At 35.3% G+C, this 27,017-nt stretch overlaps 1 pseudogene; it reads right to left on the bottom strand.

The window, feature by feature from the left end:
- Positions 1-23,998: 23,998 nt before the first annotated feature.
- Positions 23,999-26,171, bottom strand: LOC114029896 (annotated as a pseudogene).
- Positions 26,172-27,017: the final 846 nt, after the last annotated feature.

Below are 27,017 nucleotides of genomic sequence, written 5' to 3'. Positions count from 1 at the left end.
TACTTGAATAAAAGTATAAGGATGTAAGTTTATTCTCTATAGGCTCACTGAAACCATCCTCAGTAAAAGTCAAGTAGTAGACATGGCAACAGCGTTGTTATGTACCTTATCCTGTTTCCAAATGAATTTGGTTTCCTTGGCCGGTTCTCTATTCTTTAAACATTATGAATATTTGGGATGTTATTATTTTGATTATTATTATTCCCACTTTTTGTTGTTCAATTGTTTCACTCATGCTTGACTTTTTGTGACCCCATGTGGGGTTTTCTTGGCAAAGATACTGGAGTGGTTTGCCATTTCCTTCTCTGGCTCATTTTGCAGATGAGAAAACTGAAGCAAATAGGGTTAAGTCACATGCCCAGGTTCACAAAGCTAGTGGGAGGTCAAATTTGAACTGACAAAACTAAGTCTATTCTATCCACTGTGCCACTTAGCTGTCTTTTTTCCCACTTTAGTTTTTGTTTATTTAATTTGCAAAATGACAAGTATATGTAAACCATAATTTGCAGTCAATTGCATATTAATATATTACTGATTCACCAGTCATGCTGATAGGTCTATATTAGTTTTTATTATTCTTTTCTCTGGACCCTGTTAGTCTACAATTGCAAAATCATTGACCAGAAAGGGTGATTACACAGCATAACCATTCCACAAAAGCATAGTTAGTTAGATTATACAGGTATTAAACTAATGATCTCAGCTTTGATAAAACCAGACTAACCAAAGACACAAAAATGCACAAAGCATCTGTGATTTTGAAATGTGGGGAACTCCAGCTGTGGAAATTCTCCTCATCAATACCAATTACATGTTCGTGACTTAGAAGATAAGTCCTAGGGTGTTGCCTGAGGACTTGTGGGGTAAGTGATGTGCATGAGGACACTCAGCCAATAATTGTCTGATTAGGTGTTTGAAATCAGGTCTTTCTATTACTCAGACCATAAGTATACTCTTCAAACTACAAATATATGAAAATTAAGAATAAAATATATTCTATACTTTATTCCTCACTATTTCCTTATACCTCAATATCGAAGAAGAAAAGCGGTAATATCAGTGGTAAAAGTAAGAATTCATAAAAACATGTTTTCATTTCCTTGAATATCCATGTTCAATCATGAATCCTTCCATCTTTTCATTTGTTCACTTGCTCACTCATTCATTTAAGAATTAAAATTTTAAGAACCTGTTCTTGAGTTCTTAAGAAACAGTTCTTATGTAAAGCACCCAATTCATGAAAATTATTAAATATATATATTATATATATATACACACACACATATATATTCTTATATTACTTCTCTGCTACTTGGGCTCTACTGACAATTTAAAATATTCAACTATTTTCATCCATTTAATCTGAAGCAGAAAACAAGAGGATTTCTTGAACTATCTTCAACTTTGTTGCCCCAGAGAGAGAAATGGGAGAATCATAGAAGCTTACACCTGGAAAGGATATGGGCAATAATTTAGTTCAGTTCTCTCATTTTACATACCAGGAAATTGAGGTCCAAGAGAGGGTAAATGATTTGCACACAGTCAAGCAGCAGTCCAAATGCCAAATCCATGTCCTCCACATCCCAACTCACTATTCCACATATTTCCACATCTCTATACATGGTTCTTACTGTAGAACTCTGCTTGCTAGTATACCCTACTGAGTAATGATGATAAGATTTTCATCATGTGACACTGAATACCAATGATTAGATATGTGACCTTTAGATATGGTACATCATTTAACTCCTCTATTGCTCAGCTTCTTACACATAATATATTTCTCAGATGTAAGATTAGCAATATATCTAATAAACTTCTTTTGGTTATTCCTTGAAATTTAGTACTAAGTACACATGTTTTATTTTGTTTCAGGCTTGACTTATTTTTTGAATTACTTTCCATCCCAAACTTTGTTTTTTTTTCCTTTTGAAACTTCATAATGTATAAATTAAAACAGCCAGAAAAAATTAATAATTTTAGCAAATAACTTATACATTGTTTCCAGTGCATTCATTCTTTCCTTTCTTCTTTTCTAGGATTATACAGACTAAATTTAAAAGTATCATCATGAAGACCAAATTACATTGTGGTGGCATTTCTTTGGTCTTTTACAAATTCATTGAAAAAATATGTGTGTGTGTGTGTGTGTGTGTGTGTGTGTGTGTGTGTATGTATGTGTATTAGCCATGGCAGGTTCTAACCATTATGGAATCTGGTCCTGTAGATAATCCACATGAGAATGGCCAGAGGGTTAGTATCAACAAGGCTAAAATAAAATGCAAATTTAGATTGGAACAGGGAGAGAAATGGGGATTCTGGTGTGGAGGAGGCTAGAGAAAAGAGGATTTAGAGTATCATATCAGTGTGAGATTTCTTCATTTAAATAGCTTATTATGTTTCCATTTTGATGACTCTTACTTCCCACACTCTGCTTTCTTAACACTTTCTTACAAATAAGAAAGTGTGTTTTTCTGCACCTCTAAACTAATGGTTCCTCACTCAGCAAGGCTTGCACTTATTAAAGCTTTTTATTGCCTCTTTGCTTAAAGAGGTGTTTGAACTCGAGCAGGTAGGAAAATCCAGAGGGGAAATTATGTGAATGTATTCATAATAGAATACAGGGATGAAAGAAAAACAAGCCACTTTTTTTTTCATTCTCCATAGATATATCAAGATTCTCCACATTGAGTATGTACTATAGAACTTACTGGATCTTCTCTTGGTCATGACTATCTCAAAATAGTGAATATAAACTTGAAAGTGATAGAAGCATGTGACATATTTATGACATAGAAATATGGTTGAATTAACTTATTCCCTTTAACAAAACTAGTGAAGAAGGGTGGTCTTTTTCACTAAAGATTACCTTTATCACTTTTCAATTAATGTTTCAGACAACCCTAAATAAAAGTAAAAACTGGCTCATTTTTTAAAATAACTGAAAAATACATTTTCCCCCATCAGCCATTTTGTGTGTGTGTGTGTGTGTGTGTGTGTGTGTGTGTATGAATGTAATTGTATGGTATCCTATAGATGACATTGGAGGTGTTGCCATTTTCTTTCCTTCCAAGTTAAAAAGCTACAAAATAGTCATCTTCCTGCTAGCTGCTCTTACTGGTAGACTTCTACACAAACACTTGTGTGGAGGCGGCTAAATTGAGTTTGTACAAGGCCAATGCAATGTGTGTTAATAAATATTAACATAAAAATGAGCCTTTAATGTGCCAAATGTTATTATTAACTAGGCAATAGAAATGTCATATTCTAACTTTTCCATTTTTTATGAAGTCTTCCTTAAGTCTTCAAGTCCTAGGTGAAAGGTTTATTATGTCTTTTAATTTGCTTTTGAATTTAAATCAATAACATTTCAAATAGAATTTTCTCAGTTGTTATATTCTGGGTTCAAATTCCACCAATAAACATATGTGCAAATGTGGACAAGGCACTTAAACTCTCCAGGCCTCAGTTTTCTCATGTGTAAAATAAGGGAGTTGATCTACATGATTACTCAATTCTTGTTTAAATCTAAGATTCTCTGTTTATGTGGAGAACTTCTTAACAATTAGTGCTATATAAAAATGGAATAGATTTCCTCATAAGACTGTAAATTGCCATTACTTGAAGCAAGGTAACCATTTGTCAGGTACATGTGGAGAGAATTTCTGAATCTGGCAGAAGGTTGGAGTCCATGAACTCTGAAGTATTCTGAAGCTCTAAGCTTTTATGATACTAAGTACTTCATACAATCCTTCTGCCTATCACCTTTTGAATATTCCCTAATTTCATTTAATTCTGCCTCAACTTGCCTACTATTCTTTTAATTTTCCATATTACATCAAATAATCAATAAGTATTTATTAAGCCCTTACTATGTATCTGACACTGTGCTAAACCCTGGATATATGAAGAAAAAGCAAAAACAGTTCTTGCCTTCTAGGAGTTTAGAGTAAAATGAGGGAAATGACCCATACATAAATTGGTAAATACAAGATATATATAGAGTAGATGGAAGGCATCAGTAGTAGGGGGACTAGGGAAGAAGCATAATATCTTTCATTTTTCCAACATTAATCTCTAGCTAAACATACTTTCTAGGATTTTTTACTTATGACTTAAATGCATATTAGAGAAACAACAACATAACATACTGACACATCTTATAAGTCTTCATAATACTACTCCTGGTTCATCAAAATTTCTCTGTTGTTGTTCAGTCATATCTGACTATTTGTTACTCCATTTGGGCTTTTTTTGGCAAAGATATTGGAGTGTTTTTTTTTTCTCATTTCATTCTCTAGCTCATTTTGCAAATGAGGAAACTGAGGGTTAAGTTTGTCCAAGATCACACAGCTAATAAGTGTATGAGGCCACGTCTGAACACAGGAAGACGAATCTTCCTGACTCCAGGCGTGGCACTCTATCTATTGAGCCACCCCACTACCCCAAATTTCTCTGCCGTGACACAGAAATGTCTTCACTCTGGAAATTCATTCTATCTCTTCATTTCTCATATAAGAGATCTCCTCCATGAATATTGTCTCTTCCTCTGATTGGGTCTTTCCTCCCAGAACCTCTGTAGTAAGGAGGATGGACACCTAAGCTTGTCATATCTTCATTCTTCTCCAAGCTTTGATCTTAACACACTGGACTTCTTCTACCATATCCCCTCATTGATAGTTTCTTTTTCTTTTTCTTTTCAACTTCCTTTTATGTCTTGTCTTTACCCTATTAAAGTGTAAACTCCTTGAAAGGAGGGGATTTTTCTTTTCGCTTATGTTTGTATTACTAACACTTAGCATAGGGTCTGGCACATAGTAAGATTTTAATAAATGCTTGTTGACTTGACTTAAAAAAAGAACTTAATATTAATGCAACCTTTTGCCAGAGGCTAAAACCCTAATGGAAATTTGAGGTCTAAGTGACTATTTAATCTTTGCCTTTGTCTCTGATTAGAGTTTCCAACAAGAAATTCTATGTTAAAATTGTATTGGTCTACTTGATATGCAATTATTGTACACCATACCCAGTGGAACATTTATGAAGCCCTTACTTTTCTTTTTTTCCTATTCAGTGATTACTAAATAAGGTAAAAATAATTATTTTTTTTTGTTCAGGCTTGTTAAAAATTTTAGAACCAGAAATCTATAGATGGAGAGCCATGTATTAGCCTAGTACCATGAATGTTTTTTGAACTATTTCTAAAGTCATGGACCCAAGTAACAACTATAGGAAACTGGCTGACATCCTAGCGGTGTCTCTCAGTATTCAGCCCCAGATGCTTCTGGGTTGTGAATTGTCCCTCTGGATTGCTAGTCAATAACCCAGGCAATAGCAAAGAGACTATGAAGTCTTCTACTCATTTCAACTTGTTTCTTCCAGTTATGGTCATTGTATCTAGTGTGAAGTCAACCAACATTTATTAAGAGCTTATTATGTGCCAGGCACAGTGCTAATTGTGGAGAATAAAAATGCAAGCAAAAAGATAGTTGTCCTTGCACTGAAGACATTTACATTCTGAAGTGGGAGTGGTACAAACCTGGGTGGGAAGTAGAGGAAGTGGTCAGGGTGGTTGGGGGGAGATGATAAAGTCTAGATAGTCAGAAGGGAGTCTGGGAAAGGGATGAAAAAGAACTAAGCACTTCCTAAAAATGTGAGTTCCAGGAGGAACTCACCATTGAGTGGAGGGGGCTGAAGGGTAGAGGAATATGCCAGGGCAAGAAGAAAGATGAGGCCTAGTGATAGTCTAGAGGTTCTCTGTCTTAAGAGGCTGGTGCCAGTTCTCCTAATCTTAAGTACCAAAGTGGTATAAACAACAACAGGCCTGACACAGAGCATAAAAGAAGGTTTACTTAATTAATAAGAAGGCAGTTGTCAAAAGCAGGGCAAGAATGTATGTTGATTGTTCTGTTTGAGTAAAAAGCCCTCCTCATGATCTAAAATCTAGATTTAAATCTTAAATCATAAATCTGGATTTACCTAAATGGCAGTGCCACACTCTTCCTCAGTGAAATAACATGGAGGCCATATGCATGCTGCCTTACAGAGAGTGAAAATTCCATGGGGCCTATGGAGGCAGGGCATCCTCCATCATAGAATTTATATGCACCATTACATGAACATTATATGGGGACCATATCAACAAGTGCAAAGCCTTCATTTATACAAAAAGCAAGCAAACACACACACACACACACAAATCTTTTATGATTTATCTGCTTACTCCGGTAGGAACTACTACTGGTCAGCAGTATTCCCTAAATCTTACTTTGGCTTATTTTTCTTTTATGTCCCACTGCCTTAAGACTTACCACTTGAAACCTTGTCTGTTCTACATCCGCTCCCTAGCTTTTAACATGTTTGGACTGTCACGCTTATCATAGTCTCATAGTTTCTAACATAGTCACTCGTGCTTAGCACAGTATCTAGCACATAGAAGGTATTTAATAAATAGTTATTGACGGATTATAGTTCTATTGGTAATTAGCAATGACATGGCTATTTTAAGGGAATGATTATCTCTGGGAATTACCTGTAACTCTTGATTTACCTAGATGTCAGTGTCATACTCTTTGTAGTATCCTTTAGGTTTTGTTCTGTTGTCTTGGGTAGCTAGTTGTGCACTAGCTACATTGGTAGCAAGTGGATTCTCATCTTCTTTAAGGGTCCCCTCCAAGGATGTTGTAATTTAGAACAAAATTAAATATCCCCAATAGAGGCTTAGGGAACAAAACAATAACTCCAAATTCTCCTTAATATCCCTTCTAATGTGAAACAGGGGCCCATGTACAAATTAATCCCCCCTCCCAAAAAGCACTAGTCATCTCATAGGACTCCATATTAAAGATATAAATTGAGGTCTATCAGCAATCCTGAATAATACCAATATTCCTAGAACAATGAGATCTTCCCTACAGATACTTCATTTACAGAGCAATTATTTAATCCTCAGAGCTTTAGTAGATGGCCTTGTTAAAAGCCTGTGTTAAAAAAAAAAATCACCAGGTAGATACTCTTCTGTTGTTGAGACTCTCTTCTCTTAGCTGAGAATGTTCTCACATGACAGGGATACATTTACCTCTTGGCCTATACTCAAATACTTTTCCTCTCTCAATGATCCATAAGAACATGTGGTCTACTGGCACAATTTGGGGAATGCATAGTGACCTCTACACTACAATGAGGTATTAGGGTAGCCCTTTAGTGGAGGTGGATTATATTTAATATTATTAAAAATATTCTCCTTATTAAGTTATAAAAAGCTGAAAGTTCCTCTTTATGTTTTATTTTAGGAATTGAATGCCACTGGCTAAGGGGAATTCCAGCATATTTTTATTGAGATGTTATCCAACAGCTCTTGAGTGGGGTCCAATAATTTTCTCCAGTGAGATTCTTTGTCGAAGAAGAAAGAATTTGCCTGTGGCACTGGGACTCAGCTCATTAAATTTATTGAATGATATTTTTTTCTTTGTGGTTGTTATTTAATTTATTAAACCAGCATAAGAATAAGCCTATGTTGACAAGTTAAAGGGGAAAAGGGGGAAAGTCTATTCTGAGAGAAACATTTTTGCCTAAAAGTTTTTGTTTTTTTGGGGGCTACAAAGTGTTTCTCTACCCTACCACCAGATTTAATGAAATTGGCGCCTTCCTTTAAACTCATCTTTCTTACTGAAAGAAATACTTACTTCACTGAGAAAAACTCAAAGGCCAATTTTTCAAGACTCTAGAATGAAGAGACAGCACTAATGAACCCATTCCTTTCATAATCATGTGCTCCCATCTAAAGCCAAGAGCCTGAAAAAGTCCCTGCTCAGTTGTATGATTCTGTGTAGAGTTTGCTCATGAGGGTATACACTCTCATATTATGTTTCAAGTAGTTATCTGTCATAGATTAGAGGAAGAAGCCTTGAGACTCTCCATAGAAGTGTGTTAGGCTATCTATTGACTCTACAGATTTTTATAACCTCCTCACCAGTAACCTTTTCACTTTGGAGATACCTCCATTCCGACAGCTCTCTCCTCTGATTGATAAATTCCTGACTTGAAGTACCATTTTATGAATGTCTCAGCCATCCATCTTCACTTTTCCCCAGCTCTACTCTTGACTCTCCAGGCTTTTCTATTTCCTTCCTAACAGTCTTTCCCCCATGTGGGTATTCTCCACCTTCCAGATTCCTTCTATGTATTGTCTTCCTCCATTAAATGTAAGCTCCTTGAGGGTAGAATGTTGTCTTTTTGGTTTATATTTATATTTCACGCCTTAGATTGAAGCCTGAAATATAGTAAGCAAAGAATAAAAAAAAATACTCTGTCTCTGTCTCTCTGCTTTTCTGTCTCTTTCTGTTTTTGTCTTTTTGTCTGCCTGTCTGTCTGTCTTCTCTTTGTCTTTCAGGGTCTGTTTCCACCTGGGAAATTGTTGGATGACAAAAACAAATTTTATAAACAAAATATTTCCTTACTCTTCTTTTAACTCCGGGAATATCCCATCCCTCACTTCCTGTTCTGTAGAATGTTGAATGCAATCAAAATAAATTCTTCTTTGATTATTTTTGTGTTTTGCTCACTAGTTATTATCTCATTCTCCAGTAATTTAATGTTTGTAGGATATTAACAAACATAAAAATGCCAATTAAAGAAATCCTGATGTTTTATCTCATAGTCAGCAAATTGGTAAAGGTGAAAAAAGATAGGAATAGACAATCTTATAGGAATTGTGGGAAAATAGGCATACTAATGCAATGTTGGTGTAGTTGAGAATTGGTGCAACAATTAGAAAACAATTTGGAATTATGCAAATGAAATATCCAAATTCTCTCTCTTCCTTCCTCCCCACCTGTCACCCCTCATTGAGAAGGCAAACAGTTCAATAGAGGTTATACATGAGTAGTCATGCAAAGTGTTTCCATAAGTCATGTGAAAGAAAACAGACAAAAAAAAAACTCAAGAAAAATGAAGTAAAAAAAGCATGCTTCAATATGTATTCAGACACTATCAGTTCTTTCTCTGGGGATGGATAGCATTTTTCATCATAAGTATTTCAGAGTTCTCTTGGATCTTTGTATTGTTGAAAATAGCTAACCCATTCACAGCTGATCGCCTTACAATATTGCTGTTACTTTGTACATTTTACTTTGCATCAGCCCATGCAAATCTTTCTACATTTTTCTGAAAGCATCCTGCTAATCATTTCTTACAGTATAGTAGTATTCCATTATAATCACATACCATAACCTGTTCAGCCATTCCCCAAGTGATGGGCATCCTATCAGTTTTTAATACTTTGCCCCCAGAAATGAGCTGTTATAAATATTTTTTGTATATATAGGCCCTTTCCCTTTTTGTTTTTTAATCTCTTTTGGGATATAGACCTAGCAATAATATTATTAGGTCAAAAGGTATGCATGGTTTTATAGCTCTTTGAGCATAGTTCCAAATGCTCTACAGAATGGTTGAATCAGTTCACAACTCCACCAACAGTGCATTGATGTCTCATTTTCCCCACATCCCCTCCAACATTTGTCATTTACCTTTTCTGTCCTACTAGCCAATCTAATAGGTATGAGGTAGTACCTCAGAATTGTTTTACTTTACATTTCTACAATCAATAGTAAGAGTATTTTTTCATATGGCTATAGATAGCTTAGATTACTTCATCTGAAAACTGATCATTATCTTTTCATCATTTATCAACTGGGGAATGGTTCTTATCTTTATAAGTTTGACTCAGTTCTCTACATATTTGAGAAATGAGGTCTTTATCAGAGAAAGTTGCTTCAAAAATTTACCATAGTTACTATTGCTAACTGTATTTCCTTCCAACCTACCCACTAACCCCATTTATTCTATTCTCTCTCTCATTTCACCCTGTCCCTCCTCAAAAGTGTTTTGCTTCTGGCTATTGCCTCTCCCAAACTGCCCTTCTCTTTGAGTTTGGCAACACTGATGAATGCATTAGCTCTCCCTTCCAGATTTAAGAGTTATTCTACAGGTAGAATGGATAGAACTTCAAAACTCATTAGCTTTTGAGCAGCTAGAGGTAAAGAGGAGTCAATGATTAGTGTGTTACTGAAAGGCTAATGGTGGAAGAACAGATAAGTTAAGGAGAAAGACAGGATTTGGGGAGACAAGGGAGCTCATTTTCAACAATGTTGAGTTTTAGATGCCAAGCATACATCTAGTTAGAACTATCCAGAAGACAGTTGGATATTTGAAACCAGAGGATCCTTGTAGATTTGGAAATCAACTGGAGGTGATAGCTTTAATGAAGGTAGATCACTAAGACAGAAGACATGAGTAAAGGACAGAAATTTGGAGGACATCCAAGTTTACAAAATATTTTAGAGTAGAAGAGAATTTAGTGTTTTTATTTTTCATTTCTAAAAGAAAAGGTTGGACTAGAGGATCTTTCAGGTTCTTTCCAGCGCTAAACCTGGTGATCTGTTATTTGTAGGATAAGCAGAAGTAGCCAGTAAATAGGGAAAGACTGAAAATTTATTAGAAAGAGGAGATGATTGGTAGAGAAACATAACAAATAATAGGAACGAAGAGGATAACTTTGACAAATACAGAGAGTAGGAAAAAAAAGGGGATGTAAAAACATGTTGCCTTTCCTAAACTATCTCAGTAATATGAGGTCATCAAGTGAATGAGAAGAAAGAGAGAGTAGAGTTGAGGACTTGAAGAGAGATAAGAAAATTTAAAACAGTCATCGTAAGGAATGATTGAAAGATTTTATGAAGAAGCAATTGAGGAGGCAATATCAATTTGTGGCAGACCCAAATGACATAGTTTTCTGATTTCCTTCAGCAGAATTTGCAAGTTCTAGTATAGGAGGAAAGGAAGTTGACATTACAACCTATGGTACCATGGGGAAAAATAATACACGGTAAAGGAATCAAGGAGAAAAGAGAAATCACTGTATTCCTTAGAGATTCCAAAGTAGTATTCTCGGGATCATAGAGGTCATTTAGCCTAACCATCTTCATTTTACAGATGAGGAAACTGAGAACCTAGGAGGTTGTGACTTAAGACCATATAGGTAGTAACTGGCAGGACCAGAATTCAAATCTCAATCCTCTGACTTCACATCCTGCCCTTTTTCATAGGGAAGTTATTTTCAATTATTTCATAGGAAAAAACTATTTTTTTATAAACCCATTGCACATTTAAATGGCCATTAATGGTATTTGTCAGAATAATCTTAGGACTATCCTTTCTTGGCTATCTCAGAATTTAAGCTATTGAGACTGTGTTATTGGCTGGGTGCAAGAAAATTACACAGAATGGTGCATGATCTATCGTCCTTTCCACACCATGACACTATCCCCCACTTCCTATCCCTGTTATTCATTCTCTGGAGGGCTTGGAACTCTTCTAGCTACTTAGTTGAAGGCCAGAGGAAGGGACTGCATTTTGATTTGTTTTATCTCTCTTGCCTCTCTCCTAGCTCTCAGATTCTATACTTTTGAAAACAGTCACCATGGAAAGGGATATTTCAAGGTGACAGCAAAAATCAAATGGCTGATGAACCAGTGATTGGATTCATCATATTTATAAAGACAATAATTATAACCTCTTCATGAAATGTGGGACTTAGTCATTGCCTACTCCCACCCTTAACAGTGGGCCTGAAATCCAGCCTTAAATTTCTTTTGCATTAACTCTGCTCAAAGATAACGATTACCATTTAACTCTGCGGTTACATAATCCTAGTGAAATTTTAATGTGGACATCTTGCATTAACTTTCTTTCCTTTAACAACAACAAAAAAAAAAGGAAAAGGTGGCCCCTAAATAAATGAAACTCAATTTCACGGCACATTATCTCTCTCAATTCTTTCCTCACAGCTTTCATTTTCATTAAAATCACAGACAACCATAAATTAATAATTACTTCAGGTTGACTAAATGCAGGCCATACTATTTAGCTCTCGTTTTCTTACAGTGGCCCTTCTTGCTCATGCTGGAAAAATGTTAATTTAGATAATGTGGCTTGCCCCTTGTCATATAATTCTGTTTTGCAGTTTCACTGATCTATAATGGTCTGTTCTTATTAGATAGTATTAACTTTATCTTTTGCTCAATCAAGCTTTACATTTTGCTCTGAAGACAAGTTGTGAAATCTTGGCTGAAATGTGTTATTATCCATATATCTATTATAATTCTATCCATCTCATTGTGCTATCTGTGTTTACCAACTGATTTGTGATTCTATGCAGCTGTAAATGTATTGTCCATTAGCTTAAAGTGTGTGACATACTTAAGTTAAAAATAAAGAGATACATGTGTAATTCCAACATCCTTATAGTTATGATTATTTCAAAATGGTTTTATTGTTGTACAGTTTTAAAAGCATAAGCCAGTAGATTCACTTAAATAAAATGCAACTAAAATTTCAAACCCATTTCTATCTGAATATTTTCTGATCTTTGAAAATTTTTTATTAACCTTACAACAAATTCTTTTATTGTTTACTTAAAACTATGTTCCTTCAGATGGCTTCATAAGATAGGCTTCTAATTTTTGGAGAGATTCCTCAGGGAGTACAGTTATACAATCATGCATTACTACACTGAAAATAATAAAATACAGGATATGCTAACAAAAATAGAAGTGAAAATTTCGGATACTGATCCTTTTGTCGACAGTGTTACGCAAAAAGATTCACTTTCTTTACAACATGTAAAACTAGTTTGACATGAACACAATTGAGTTTATACTTTTTTGAATAGCCTCATGTAATGAATTTGGGATAAAAATGCTTTGAAATTAATAGATATGGTTAAGTAAGGGCCATGCTGACTGATTCTTTTGGACAAAAGTGAACAGAAACTTTCAACTGTTGGGTTATAAACATACTTATGTAATTTGGTAAAATAGAATCTCAGCCTTGACTTTCTGAGAGCAGGCCAATTAAGTAATTAAATTGATTATGTAGGTCAGAGATGGGGGTTTTGAATCCACACAAAAGGATAAATCAGTGGAAGCCATTACATGAAACTCCCAAGCTCTATAGGGCAATCCTCAGAGACCTGAAATATTCAGCATCTCTGTGTTTTGTGATGTGTGAGTTGAACTTCTTCCATAAACTGCTTTTATAATTTTATAAATTTTTTGGATTGGTGCACATTCATACTGTCTTTTTCTTATAACTAAACTGTTTTTGTGGTAATTATTGAACTTCTAATCATTTCTACTTTTTCCTACTTTTTAGCAGTTTTTTTTAAATCTTATATACCCAAAGTGCAACAGTGCTTTAACTAGGATTTGTGTGTGTGTGTGTGTGTGTGTGTGTGTTCATGGGTGCAAGTAGAGGAGCAGGATGAAGACTGGATATAGCACTGAGGCAGAGGACATTTTCCTGGGGTATGACTATCAGGAGGTGGAGAGGAATCATGTGACCAATGTCACACACATACTAAACATTAGACACTCTCTATTTGAACACAGGATGTCAAACTCCAGGGACCTTGGTTTTTCTACTGTACCACACTTATTCCTTGACTATTTGGTGCTCCTGAAAGAGTGGCTATTTCTGACAATGTGGGGTTGGCTGAGCTTAGCTCAGGGACCATGAGTACAGCTGCCAAGGGGAGAAAACACATCCCAAGGTAGTATCATTCCTTTGCTCTTGTTGGAGGGGCTGCTGTTAGAAATGACAAGCTCCAGGAATGAGGCACTTTCACAAAGAGTGCACCTGGGACAAGGGGAAGAACTAAATTTTAGCACTCTGGAACAAAGCCTCTAATGAGAACATTTTTAAAGAGATCAATAAGTGCACTCTCAATTGCCACATGGGCTGTGTGACCCCCAACCCCACCTGCTCAATACTTTTAACCACATTACATTAAGACCCAGGATCAAATCATATGGTGTTTGACTTTCCTGTCAATCCTATGACCACCTAGCCCTAGTTGCCCATTGTCATCACTGCTGATGGCTACATCCTAAGAGATTCTCTGTGTGTTTTATTTGGACATAAACAGACACTGAACTGCACCCCATAATTTGAAGAGTCACAGAGGAAACATTTGTAATTGGTATAGTCTTAAAACAATACAACAATTTAAAATTGATCTGGGAATCTCATTTCCTTCTTTGCACCAAAGCCTGGCTCTTCTCCCTGTAAATACTATTTTGCACGTTATCAACAACAGTCAGTACTTTGAATAAGATGCTTTTTGTCTAACTATCAAACTGATTTTTGAATGAATTTTACCTCCAAACAAGTAAGCTCTGAGATTTAGAGAACAAAGGGGTGCCAAATTCTGATACATTTAAACTCTGTCCCCCTAAAACCCCCAATATTTGGTATGTTGGAGAGGAAAGATAAGAAGAAAAATAAAATATTTTATTATCATACTTTTATGAGTTAGGGCAAGGAATTGTGGGGAAATCAACAGGCAAATTTTAATTTTTTTCCCTTTGTTTCCCAGGCTAAGCAATTGGGAATTGGGGGTGAATGGTGGATGAGCAAAACAATCTAGAGGGATTTCAAAAATTAACCAAGCATCCAACTTTGCAGTTCTGTATTTTGCAAAATTGCATTTAGTTCTTGTCCAGCTTAAAATAAGCTACTGCAAGAAACCTTAAATCTAAGAAGCAGCTACTGTACTTTCTGGATCAAAATTTTCAAAATATTAATAGTTTTGCCATGGACTATGTACAAAATAGCCCCCAAATGTTTCATCAACATGAAATAGCTGTTACAAAATCTGGAAAGACAAAGGGTACCATAAATTACTATGTGTGTATCTTACTACCCTTCACAGAGTAGCTCATTTTACTCTGGTTATATGACCTGAAGGAGTTATTTAGTGCAGAGTGGAAGGGGGAAAAGAGTCTGAGCAGGAGTTAAGCAATTTGTGGTATAATGTTAAATTGTGAGAGAAAGGCCATAATGTCAGCTAGCCAATGACTGATGCTACTAAGTTTCAAGACCATAACTTGCAGTTTATGAAATGTTAGTACCCTTTAAATGGCGATCAACAATAGAAGGCTCCAGACACCCCCTGGCTACGTGAACATGGCCAAGTCACTAAAGCTTTACTGGCCTGAGACTCTTGATCTACAAAATAGTCATGATCTACTTTAAAGTACTTCCTCACAGAGTTCTTGAGAGGAAAATGTTTTAGCATGTTAGAGTGCTACATGAACATGAAATAAAATTATACATATTATTATTTTCCCTTCTAGTATTTATGTGAAGATATGAATAAAAATTAAGGGAAGTTTGGATGGATGGCAGTCTATAGCTCTGGTGAAAATAACTGCATTGATGAGATCATAGATATATTGAAGTTCTAATCCTTCACTAATTGTAAACTCTCAGAGGGCAGGGTGTTTTCGTCTTTGTAATCCCAGCAATTAGCATAGTGTCTATTATACGGTAGATTCTTGAGAAATGCTTGATCACTTTACTTGTTCACATTGCCAGTTGCTTATTGGATATTTCCTACTGGATGCCTTGGGAGCATTTCAAACATGTCCAAAATAAAATATTTCCTCCCTCCCTCCATCCCTGCCAAAGAAAATTCTCTATTAGATCAGAATCATCCTTAACTTTTCATTGTCCTTCACCTCCCATATTCAATCAATTACTAGTTGGCAAGTCTTGTTAGTTCTACCTCCAGAACATCTCACACAGCTGTCCCAACCCTTTTACTCACAACGAGACTATCCTAGTTTCACTCTTCATCAATTCTGTATCAGACTATTGAGAAACCTTATTGGTCTTCTTGACTCAATTATTTCTCCTCTCTAATCCATGCTCCATACAACTGCCAAACTGATAAACAAAGCACAGATTTTACTATGTCACTCTCCCCTTCATCAATAAGGCACAATGACACATTACCACCTGAAAGAATCAAATGCAACCTCCTCTGTGTGGCAGTAAGAACTCTTAATAATCTGGCCAGCAGATTATTAAGTTTTCCAGGCTTATTCATTACTCCTGTTCACACAGTATATGGTCCAGTAAATATACCCTTCTTGATGCTCTCCACACATAACATCCTACCTGTCATCTCTGTGATTTTGCACAGGATGTCCCCCTGTACCTAGAATGAACTCCATCCTCACTCTTACCTTCTAGAATCCCTGTCTTCAAAGCTCAGCTCAAATGATACTTCCTTCATGAAGCTTTTTTCTATTACAAAGCTGCTAGTTCCTGTCCCAAACAAATTACCTTGAATTTATTTTATAAATGTATATGTGAATATATATGTGTAAATAAGCATATTTTCATGTATATGTATATACATATTTTCATGTTTCTATTTATACATGTTGTCTTCATCGAAGTTAGGGAATGTTTCTTTTCTTTTCTTTTTTTTTCCTCTTTTTTTGGTATTCAATTGAATAGCCCAGTGCCTGGCATGTAGTAACTTTATTTAAAAAATTAAGAAAAATTGATTGATTGATTTTTATCTTAGAATAATACTGTCATGTGTCTTTTGTCATTTTAACTCATTTATGGTGAATATGCTAACATAAGAACTAAAAAAAAACCTAATACAATAATAAATCTTAAATATTCATATTTTTCAATAGGACGATAAAATATTCAGAACTAAGAATGAGTTATTCTCATAGTCTAGTAAAGGTATGCTTATATATTTTGTGAGGAGTTATTTGTTTCATTTTCCTTTAGCCTTGGGATCACATAGCATGGGAAGACAGATACAAATAGAGATATCTAGACTGCCTAGAGTTTATAAGAAAAATCAGAGCTGGAGGTATAGATTGGGGAGTTATCTGAATAGAGTTGATGCATTTGTTTGAGTGAATGAGATTCCCAAAGGAAAAAAAAATGAATAGAGATGAAGGGTCATGGATGGAACCTTAGTGAATACCCTTACCTTGAGAGATCAGCAAGAAAATGAAAGGCTAATGAAGGAGACAAAAGTTTTTAAAGAGGTACTGGAGGGAGACAATCAAGAAAATATGGCATCTATGAAGTCAGAGGATGAGAAAGCATCTGGAAAGATGGAGTGGTCAATTGTGTTCAAGGCAACAGAGTAGTCAAGGATAATGAGGTCTTAAAAAGTCCATGGATTTAATCGATGGGACATAACTGGTGACCCTTGAAGAAGGAGCTCCAGGGAGGTCATAGGAACAGAATTCTAATTGTGTTGTGTTGCTACTTAGAGTCAGAGATTTCCCCAGAAAACAGTTCTTCTGCTAGAAGCAAAGAACTTAAACTGGTTTAATAAAAATTGGAAAGCAAATATGACTGCTGACACCTGTGTAGAAACAACAACAATAACAACAACAACAACACCACACACACACACACACAATGTCATGCCTGCAAAACTCCAACTGCTGAGAATTGTTTTAGTCTCTGGGGAAGTTTACATGTGAGTAAGTGGCTGTTAATAATCTTGCAGTCACTCATTCCAGTAACAACAATTTCAGGGATTTTTTTCTCTCTTCTTTCAGTCCTCTGAAGATTGCATCCTTAGATGCCTTTAAAATAATGTTGCCTCCCCTATGTGTACTCCTTCTAGTCCGGCAAGAGTTCCCATCGTTGCTTTCTTCAGTTCCAATTCCACTTCTTTATGTAACACGTTGGTCCTGTCATGTTAGAGTCCAAATGTGGAGGCTCCATTGTAATTATGGGAGAAGACAGTCTAAAGTTCATGGCAGAGAAAACTAGACTGTGGAATTGTGTTAAAAGTAGCAGAAGAAGGAGATCTCAAACATCAGAGAGATCAGAAGAGTAGCTTCTTGAGTCATGTAGTGAAACCAAGGAATAGTCAATAGGACACTTGAATTATATGCATAAATGCAACTTCAAATCATGTAAATGAAGGAAGGCCTCACCACCTTGGTGGAATTAGTTGTAGAATTTTATCGGCATACACAGACAAGAGTCACACAAGATGTAATCAGGAGATTATGGCAATAAAGATAAGTAGAGGATGGTACAAACACATGAGAACAGTCTGGAAGTAGCTGTGTGAAGAAATAAGTGTAGGGGCAGCTAGGTGGCACAGTGGATAGGGCACTGGCCCTGAAGTCAGGAGGACCTGAGTTCAAATCCGGCCTCAGACCAAACACTTGGACACTTACCGGGCAAGTCACTTAACCACAATTGCCTAAAAAACAAACAAAAAAGAAACAAAAACAAACAAAAAAAAGAAATAAGTGTAACACCTTGTTCTAGACCTGTATATTTGAAGAGTAGTCTTAAAAGGAGAGGGTTGAAAGAAATGTAGTATCATTCATCAATCGGTCAGTCAGTATTTATTAAGTACCTACTATTTTATCTGCTAGGCACTATGCTAGAGGCTGGGAATCAAAGTACAAAGAATGGAACAATCCCTAATCATAGTGAGGGAGATAAAAACATTTATACTAACATATAGCATAAATATAATGTGAATACATTTTAAAAATACAAAGCAGTTTAAGACAAGGTCATTTGGGAGGGAAAGCACTAGCAGCTGAGGGTTGAAATATACCAGGAAAGACTTCATGCAGAAGATTCTGAGGCAGAGGTTTCCACAAGAGAGAGTAAAAATCACGAGAATACTGTGAATTAATGCTTGAATGTCAAGACAGATCTGCAATTGGTACAAATGAATGAGCCAGGGCTCTTTATAAGCTAATAAGACCCTGAAAAAAATGTGTTTGGGGGCAAGGACAATCCAAAAGGATACATTTCCCCCCATGATATACTGAATGTCCTATATGTCCATTAGGGAGTATTAGATTCACATTCTCCCCTCCCCCTCTCCCCACACACATACAGAAGCAGGTTAGGAGGAAAAACCAAACACCAAGTATTTACTAAATGCCTACTCTGAACTCAATATTGTCCCAAATTTGGGGGGTTATGCAAAAAAATCAAGAGATATGGTTCTTGATATCAATGAGGTGTAATATAGCACATCATCTCTGCAGTAAGGGAGCTTCCATATCTAAAGCAGGGCTTCAGAGCAGGTCTGAATGAACACTTGATGGATGAGTTGTAATTTCCCCCACAGATCTCGTTACCTAACTTTTACTCAAACCTATGACTTTTCCAAACTTCCTTATTTTCTATCCAGAGTACTGCCACCTTGTCAATCACTCTGGTTCACAGCCTTGGTGTTCTTATTAATTATGCACTTTTACTCACTCCATATATTGAATCAGTTGCCAAATCTTGTCCTTTCAGTATCTAATATATGTTTTATATAAATCCTCTTTTCGCTACTGACACAATCACCCACTATTCAAATTCAGGCTCCCATCATCTCCCTTTTGGATTCTTACAATAAATTCTTAATTTTCCTCCCTGCTTCTAATCTCTACTCACCACAATTCATTCTTTATAATCTGCAAACATAATTTTTCATCTCTTCATGGAGAAACATGATCCTGCTCAAAAGTTATGAGCCACTACTTGATGTTTGTTCTGTGTATCTTTCAATTTAAAAAAAGCATATTGAAATAAGAAATTCACTTTTTTGGTTAACTACATTGATCAAATTAACTGAACAATTACTAACAAGCAATTATTATTTAAAATTCCATTCTATCCCTCAGGACATACACAAGGATGCTTCAAAATAATGAAGCATATTCAATCACATTGCTTTCACTAAAAAATGATCATTAATAATATTTATTGAAAACAAAAAGGGTTATATTATTAATAAATAAATAAAGGCAATAAAGATATCAAGCAATTATGGCCTAGTCTAGTAGAGAAGAAGTAGAATATAAAGGATGATTGGTTGGTGGTTGTTTTCCTTCATTGTCAAAGAAGACCAAAATGACATTACTTTGTTAGAGTCAAGTTCCAGTGTGTCCAACTGTGACTGATCAGACTAATATGAACTTGGAATGTTCTACCACAAGTCAGGTATACGTAGTCCATGTGAACATTTGGAGGGAATTCTCTAAATTTGTGGATCTCACATTTCTTTAGAGCTCCATCAATTCTGCCTTGCTCATAGAGCACAGCACCTTCTCAGACTAGCGCATGCCACGCTGGGAGTCCTGTGCCAGTGTCTCCCATGTCATGCAATCAATTCCAAAGTTCTTCAGAGAGACTTTAAAAGTGTCCTTATATCACGTCTTCTGGCTGCCATATGAGTGCTAGTCTTTTGTGAGTTCTCTGTAAAATTGTCTTTTAGACAAGCATACTTTTGGGACTTGTAAAGGAAGAAACAAGAAAATAGTGACAGGGTAATCATAGGTGATGGAGAGGGAACACACAAATATGATTGCACATTTCTATCCTAGAAGATTAGAAGAATGAAATCATTGACAGATATTAGGTGGTTGGGAAAAGGACCCATTTTGATATCTGGGGAAGGTACCTAAGTATAGATGCATCAGGGTCATACACTGCAGGTTCAGAAAAGATATATTATTTGTATTGCTTAATGCTTAACTCCTTTGTGTAAAAACTTTTGAAAATCACTTATGATTCTCCCTAGAAACAGATTTTCTTTTTTCTTTCTTTTTGATGAGAATTATATGTAACTGATGATGCTATGATATTTATGAACTACATTCACCTTCTCAAGAAAAAATGATTCAATTATGTTACATTAAGTATATACTCCATTTTATATATGTATCATTTAGGTGTTGTGAAAATATAAAGCACAGATTATAAGGCTTACATACAGAAACTAGATCATTTGAAAGTGTTAATTGGCATACGTGCTAAAGTACAGAGACAATCATAATTCAAGGATGAAACAATGAAGTTATTAAAAAACTTTATTAAATTGATTTAAAAAAATAGTAATGGGCCTGAAATTCTGTTGATGTAAGAACTCATACATCTAAATGTCAGAGGCAGAATTTGAACCCAGGTCTTTTTTTTTCCAAGGCCTGTATTCACTATACCATGCTGGAGAAAAAAAATCATTTTGCTTTTTTAAATCAGTGAGAGCATCATAGTTTCATTTGTTTAAACTCAAGAAAGAATTTTTTTCATTTGAAATCAACAGAATTTTTGACTCCTGAACTCATCAAGTGATTTTTATTTGACTTAGCTTTTTAACACGATGAAAACATTGTCCCTGCAATTACAATCAGCAATTTCTGGGCTTTATTTATGAAACTATATAATACAAATTTGCTTGATGAATCTTATTTACTCCCAGCATTTGTGGTGAATGATTCCCTAATAAATAGTTCATATTACAAAATTACAGTATTCAAAAGTCTTGGTTTAGTTTTCAGCTTTAATGGCTAAAGACCTCACTGAGACTTTTGGGATGCCCTATATAAAGTTCATGGAATTCTGTAAATTTCCCCCCTACTCACCCTATCCACCTGTAAGTCTTTCCCTTGGCCTCAGTAAACCAGCTGAGTTTGTCTGCTACTAACAATGTGATGTGAATGGAATGTCTGACTTGTCCATATCCGGATGGTGAGATTTTACATGGGAACCACTGGAAAAGTGGTTGTGGAAAAGTGTATGGTTTTCCTGGAAAACAAATCCAGGAAATATATTGCTGTATAGATTGCTTTTTATGCATCGAGAATAGTATTGAACTTCTGCTATATCCATTCCTCAGCCCAAATTTAGATCATGAGTAATGGAGTCATTCAAAGTTTACTTACAGGAACATTGTTATTGTTCAACCCATGGCTCTCTGTGTTACACAAGATTATTTCAAACATAATTTTGAAATTAGAGGAGAAAATAAAAATATTTCTGAAAAGTTACATTCCTTTATACTAAGAGAGAAGGAAAATTAGAGTGGATAGTTAGCTTCAGAATATTAAAGACCAGGGTTTGAGTTCTGTCTCTGACCTAAACTGAGTGTGTGACAATTGACAAGCCACTTAAACTCTTTGTTTCTAGACTACTCTCTAAAATTTTAAGTAGCAGAATAGATACTACTCTGCATTGGAAAAGAAGATTTCCACACTAAGTATACCCTCTATCAGTGAAATCACAGGTCTGGACATTCCTCAACTTCCTCCTATAAAATAATAATAATAGAATACAACACTTTTTTTAATTTCAAACTAGTTTACTACCAATATTATGGTTAAAAGTAGCAGTGTTGTAAAGAATAGAGAATATGCCTTAGAACCAGGAAAACAGGGATGAAAGTCCTGCCTCTGAGACATAATGGCTGTATGACCACTTATTCAGTATTTTAGAGTTCACAACCCAATATAGTCTTGCAACCCAAGTTTAAGAAGTGCTGTAGGTATAGCAAGTGGAAAAAGTTTAAAAAGCCCTGTTCTAGAGTTCATTCACTGAGATGATAAATGGCTAAAAAACTGCCATATTGGTTTGATATGAGGTGTTTCTTCACCCAAGAGATTTCTATACCAACCAAATCTCTGGTTTCTCCCTAATATTTTGTCTGTCTATATTTGGATTGTTCTTCTTTTTGAGTATTATTTTGTCTTGTGAGTTGGGGGAAAATCACGAGAAAGAAAAAAAAAAGTGAAAAGAATATGCTTTAATCTTTATTCAGACTCCATAGTTCTTTCTCTGGATGTGGTTAGCATTTTCCATCATGAGCCTTTTGGAATTGTCTTGGATCATTGTACTGCCGAGAAGAGCTGATTTCATCATAGTGTATCATTGCACAATGTTGTTGTTTTTATGTATAATATTCTCTTGGTTTTGCTCACTTCACTCAGCACTATTTCATGTAAGTCTTTCCAGGTTTTTCTGAAATCCACCTGTCCATCATTTTTTTTAGAATAGTACTATTCCATTACATTCATACACCACAACTTGTTCAGCCATTCCCCAATTGATGTGCAACCCCTCAATTTACAATTCTTGGCCACCATAAAAAGAGCTGCTATAAATATTTTTTGTGTATATGGGTCCTTTTCCCATTTTTATGATCTCTTTGGGATACAGCCCTAGAAGTGGTATTGCTAGGTCAAAGGGTATGCACAGTTTTTATAGCCCTTTGGGCATAGTTAAAAACTGCTCTCCAGAATGGTTTGATCAGTTCACAACTCCACCAACAATGCATTAGTGTTCCAACTTTCCCCCGTCTTCTTGGACAAGAATTCTGTTCAGTGAGGAAGGAAACTTTTAATATCTACATAGTTAAGCAGCTGAGGCAGATTTCCCCCAACAGTAGGGGAAGGACTTGGAAATAGGAGTGAGGGAGTAGGTAAGACGGCCCTTCAATTTTCTGCATTTGGCTCTTGGGAAATGAATTGATGTGAAGTAAGGAAAGAATGTATTAAGTTTTCAAGGTCACCCATGATTTGGCTCCAACATTCCTTTCTGGTCTTATTTCATAGTACACTAATTCACATAGTCTTCCATTTCTGAAAATGTGACTATTTAACATTTCTGGAATAGACACCCTTTTTTATCTGTGTCATGTCTTTATTGATTTATTGATTCCAGAATTGATAGGAGAAATAGTTTCAATTAGAGGGTCTTCCAGAGGCAATCCAAAGTTTCCTTATTCTCAGGATGTCATTTTCAAGTGTATCTCAAGCCTTAGAGTGTTTTCTATATTCATAGCACTAAATCTAAGTCCATCTTTCTTGTCCTGTCACATGTGAAAATATAATACTTCATCCTCATTATGTCTATAGTATTCCTTAATATTCTTGAAGGCCAAATAAAGCCTGTTTTACCTCCAGGGCACATAAGACATCCTATTAATGTTTTCCCAAAGCACTGCTTTTCCCCCAAACAATCATTTTAGCTGTTTCTCTCTTTGAAAAATAACAAAATAACCTTTATAAAACATGCTCATAGTGACAGGTAAAGGAATATCAAAACATGAAGAAGATACATAGAGTTTTATTTTTTAAATTTATGTATGTTTTCTATATTATCATAGGTTTCATAAGGCACTAATCACTCAAGTTACAAAAATGCTTTTTTTAATGAAGTGTTGCTCTTCATGCTCAAACTAGAAAATATTGTAATGAAATCACTAAAATTGGTATATATGTATTTACTTGCTGCTGAAGTCCAGTGAACCCTGATACAAAGTCTTTGTTGGAATCATTAACTTCATCTGACAGTGCCTGGTTAGAAACTATGATTTACAAAATAAATCAGAACAGAAGGTCTTCCTAGACTGTATATTCCCCAGAATGTTTTTTTCAGTGTTTGTCCATAATACAGGATTAGCATTTTCTTTCAGAGGTTTGTTTTTTTTTTCCTTACTCTATTTTAAAACCCATGGGACCATATCAATATCTGAAATTCTCTCCCTTGGGTGAATGCCACTACGTCCATTTGATGTCCCATTTTGCTCCTCAGTAGACTCTTCATTGGGGTTGAGGTGGAGGTGGGCAGTTGCTCCTTTGTCTAATTTCTGCTGCATTTCCCAAAGCTTTGTAACTGCTTTGTCTATTGACATTATGCTAATGAGATTAAAGTCATGCATACTGACCAGGTGAAGCATGAAGTTTCAACAGAGATTCTCCTTAATGATTTTCTGTCCATAATTCTCTACAAATAGCACACAGACATGATTCATTTGATTGTCAGCAATAAACCCATGTTTCATGACATGTAGATTCCATAATTTCATCACTTCTTTCTCTCCTTCATTGATATCAGAAAATTCTTCAATTTGAGTAATGTTTTTTTTTTCCTCTCTTAGCCATTCAGGATCTTTTTCATCTTCACTATCTTCTTCTATTTCTTGTTGGCTGAATGGTAAACAAGTGTCTCTAGAGCCAACTATACCCATTGCTGTATGCTCATTGCTATTTTCTACTTCTCCATTTTCATATATAAGACATACTTGTTTTTGTATTTTTTGGACTAAATGTAAGAATGTGTATGATAGGTGTTCTCTTTACTGACCCATTACTACTAATGTAAATCCAGGTTGACAATGAATATCCTGAGGACTGCTTGCATAGGAGCCATCATAGCACTCATTGATAGAAACATCTAGCACCTTTTGGATGACAGACATAATTGAAGATAAATCTACTATGAGAGAGTTTAAGATGTTTGAGTAAACTGTAAAGTTTGTGGCAGTAAAGCACCAAAGGCAATGCAAGTCATATCTGACTTTAGCTTGTTGTCTTCTATTGTTATAAAGGAATTGGTAAAATATTTGAAACTTTTGTCTGAGTCTATTTAAAATATCTTTTCTTGTTTGAAGGTGTGTAGATAATGATTCTTTCACAAACTATAGTCTGAGAGGGTTTACCAGAACCAGACTTATTATCTTGAGGGAGACTCTCTAAATTTCTGTTTGCTAGAGGTTTTGCTATAGGAGCTACAGGTTATCATTGGTGACTCCTGTCCAATGAAGAGCAAACTGCAAGGTAGGTCCTTTCCTGTCAATAATCATTTCCCATACTGTTCTTTTCTTACTGATTGTATATTCTTCCATTTCCTGCAAGACTACTTCATGTTTTCCATCTAGAAACTGCAAGTGACTGTTTTTTATCAAATACAGTAATTTGTACTACAGAAGTCTTTTATTAATCTTCACAATTTGAAGAGTTTTATTTTCTTCTAGGTGGAAGTTCTTCATTGACAAATATATTTTTATTGCTTTCTCCATTAATCATTCCATTAAACTCTCTTTTTCTTGGTTGAGACACGCTAAATAGCAGTGAGTAAGAATTCACCAAATGGCTGTTACTTGATTCAAATTAATTACTTGCATCAGCAAGGGAAGCACAATTTCGTGGTTTTGTTTGGTTGAGGTCTGGATTCAAAGGCATGGACTTTTTACTTGTAGGGACTTGTCTTATTGAACAGCATACATCCTTTCATGTTTTTTGTGGCAAACGTTTACAAGTAGAACTTCCAAGATAATGGAATTGTGTTCATTCTCTGAGTTCTGTGATAACATATCATTTTTTCTGTGAGAGAAACCAGCAAATGTAAGCTATAGATAAGCTGACAAACTGAGATTCTTGCTCTCCTTTCATTTTCTCTACTTTTGATGGCATGTTTTCCTTTTGACCTTTGTTCTGGAGTTTTGGTGAGACATGTAAGTAACAGTTCTGTGCAAAAAGATAGGTTATATGAGATTCTGAGTATGAAGAAATGTATAGATTTGTGTTGGTTTCTCAAAGGCCTGGACAAAAAATGTTCTGGTCAGCCTGAACCTGCTCCATTTTTGGCTTTTTCACAGGCAACACAGAAGTCTGCTGCCTGAGGCTGTGGCGACCGCTGCCTCTGAAGCCTTGAACCAGCTACCAACACCAGCAGCCACCACCATGCTTCCGATACATGGAGTTTTATGATATTATAAGGAAATACTCTAGGTAATGATGCCTTGCCAATAATTGTAAGATTACTGATTAGTTGATCAACCACAGATAAAAGTTAAGAGCCCAGAAGAGAATGAAGCAATGAACAGGAATTAGGCCTCTTAACAAATCATATTCACCAAATTAGTTTCTGATAGGGCGAACAATTGACTTTTCATTGTATTGTAGTTTACCCAGGTTTCATTGTTTAATGTTCATTAATCGCTTCCTGATAGTAAAATCAATCTTCTCAATTCTTACTGTATACTGCATCATGAATATATTTACTTTCCATAGTTCTTGACCTAAATATTTATTGGACCATATTATGAATGCTTAAAAAAAAGGTAAAATGATAACATTTTCGGGCAAAAGAATGAAATAATTGGTGAATGAATGATAAAAGTGAAGACAAGAAAAGAAGAAAAGACTAGGAATAAAAGGAAATAAATATCTAATTGTGTGTCTATATATACATACATATATATTCTTATGCCTATACATGCTGATTCTTAAGAATCTGAAAAAAAAAGAGTACCTTAAAAAGTATACTAGGGGCTTGAATAAAAAGAAAACACACTAAACTAAAAATTACATTTAAAATGCTAAGATAGGTTATGGTCAACAAACTATTTTTATATTTTCTTTCAAGAAAATCAAACTGTATTCAGTAACACCCTAAAAAAAGTAAAAAAAAAAGCCAAACTTTGACCACATTGTAAAGGTGAAATTTATTTTATAATACATTAATACTATATAGTTGTAAATGCTGATATTCCTAGTTATACATGTAAGGAAATGCTCCTTTGAGATTTTGATAGTTTTGCT

The sequence above is a fragment of the Vombatus ursinus genome, unplaced genomic scaffold (assembly GCF_900497805.2).
Source record: "Vombatus ursinus unplaced genomic scaffold, bare-nosed wombat genome assembly UNPS02014942.1, whole genome shotgun sequence".
NCBI lineage: Eukaryota > Metazoa > Chordata > Mammalia > Diprotodontia > Vombatidae > Vombatus > Vombatus ursinus.
This window is presented reverse-complemented; position numbering and strand designations above follow the sequence as displayed.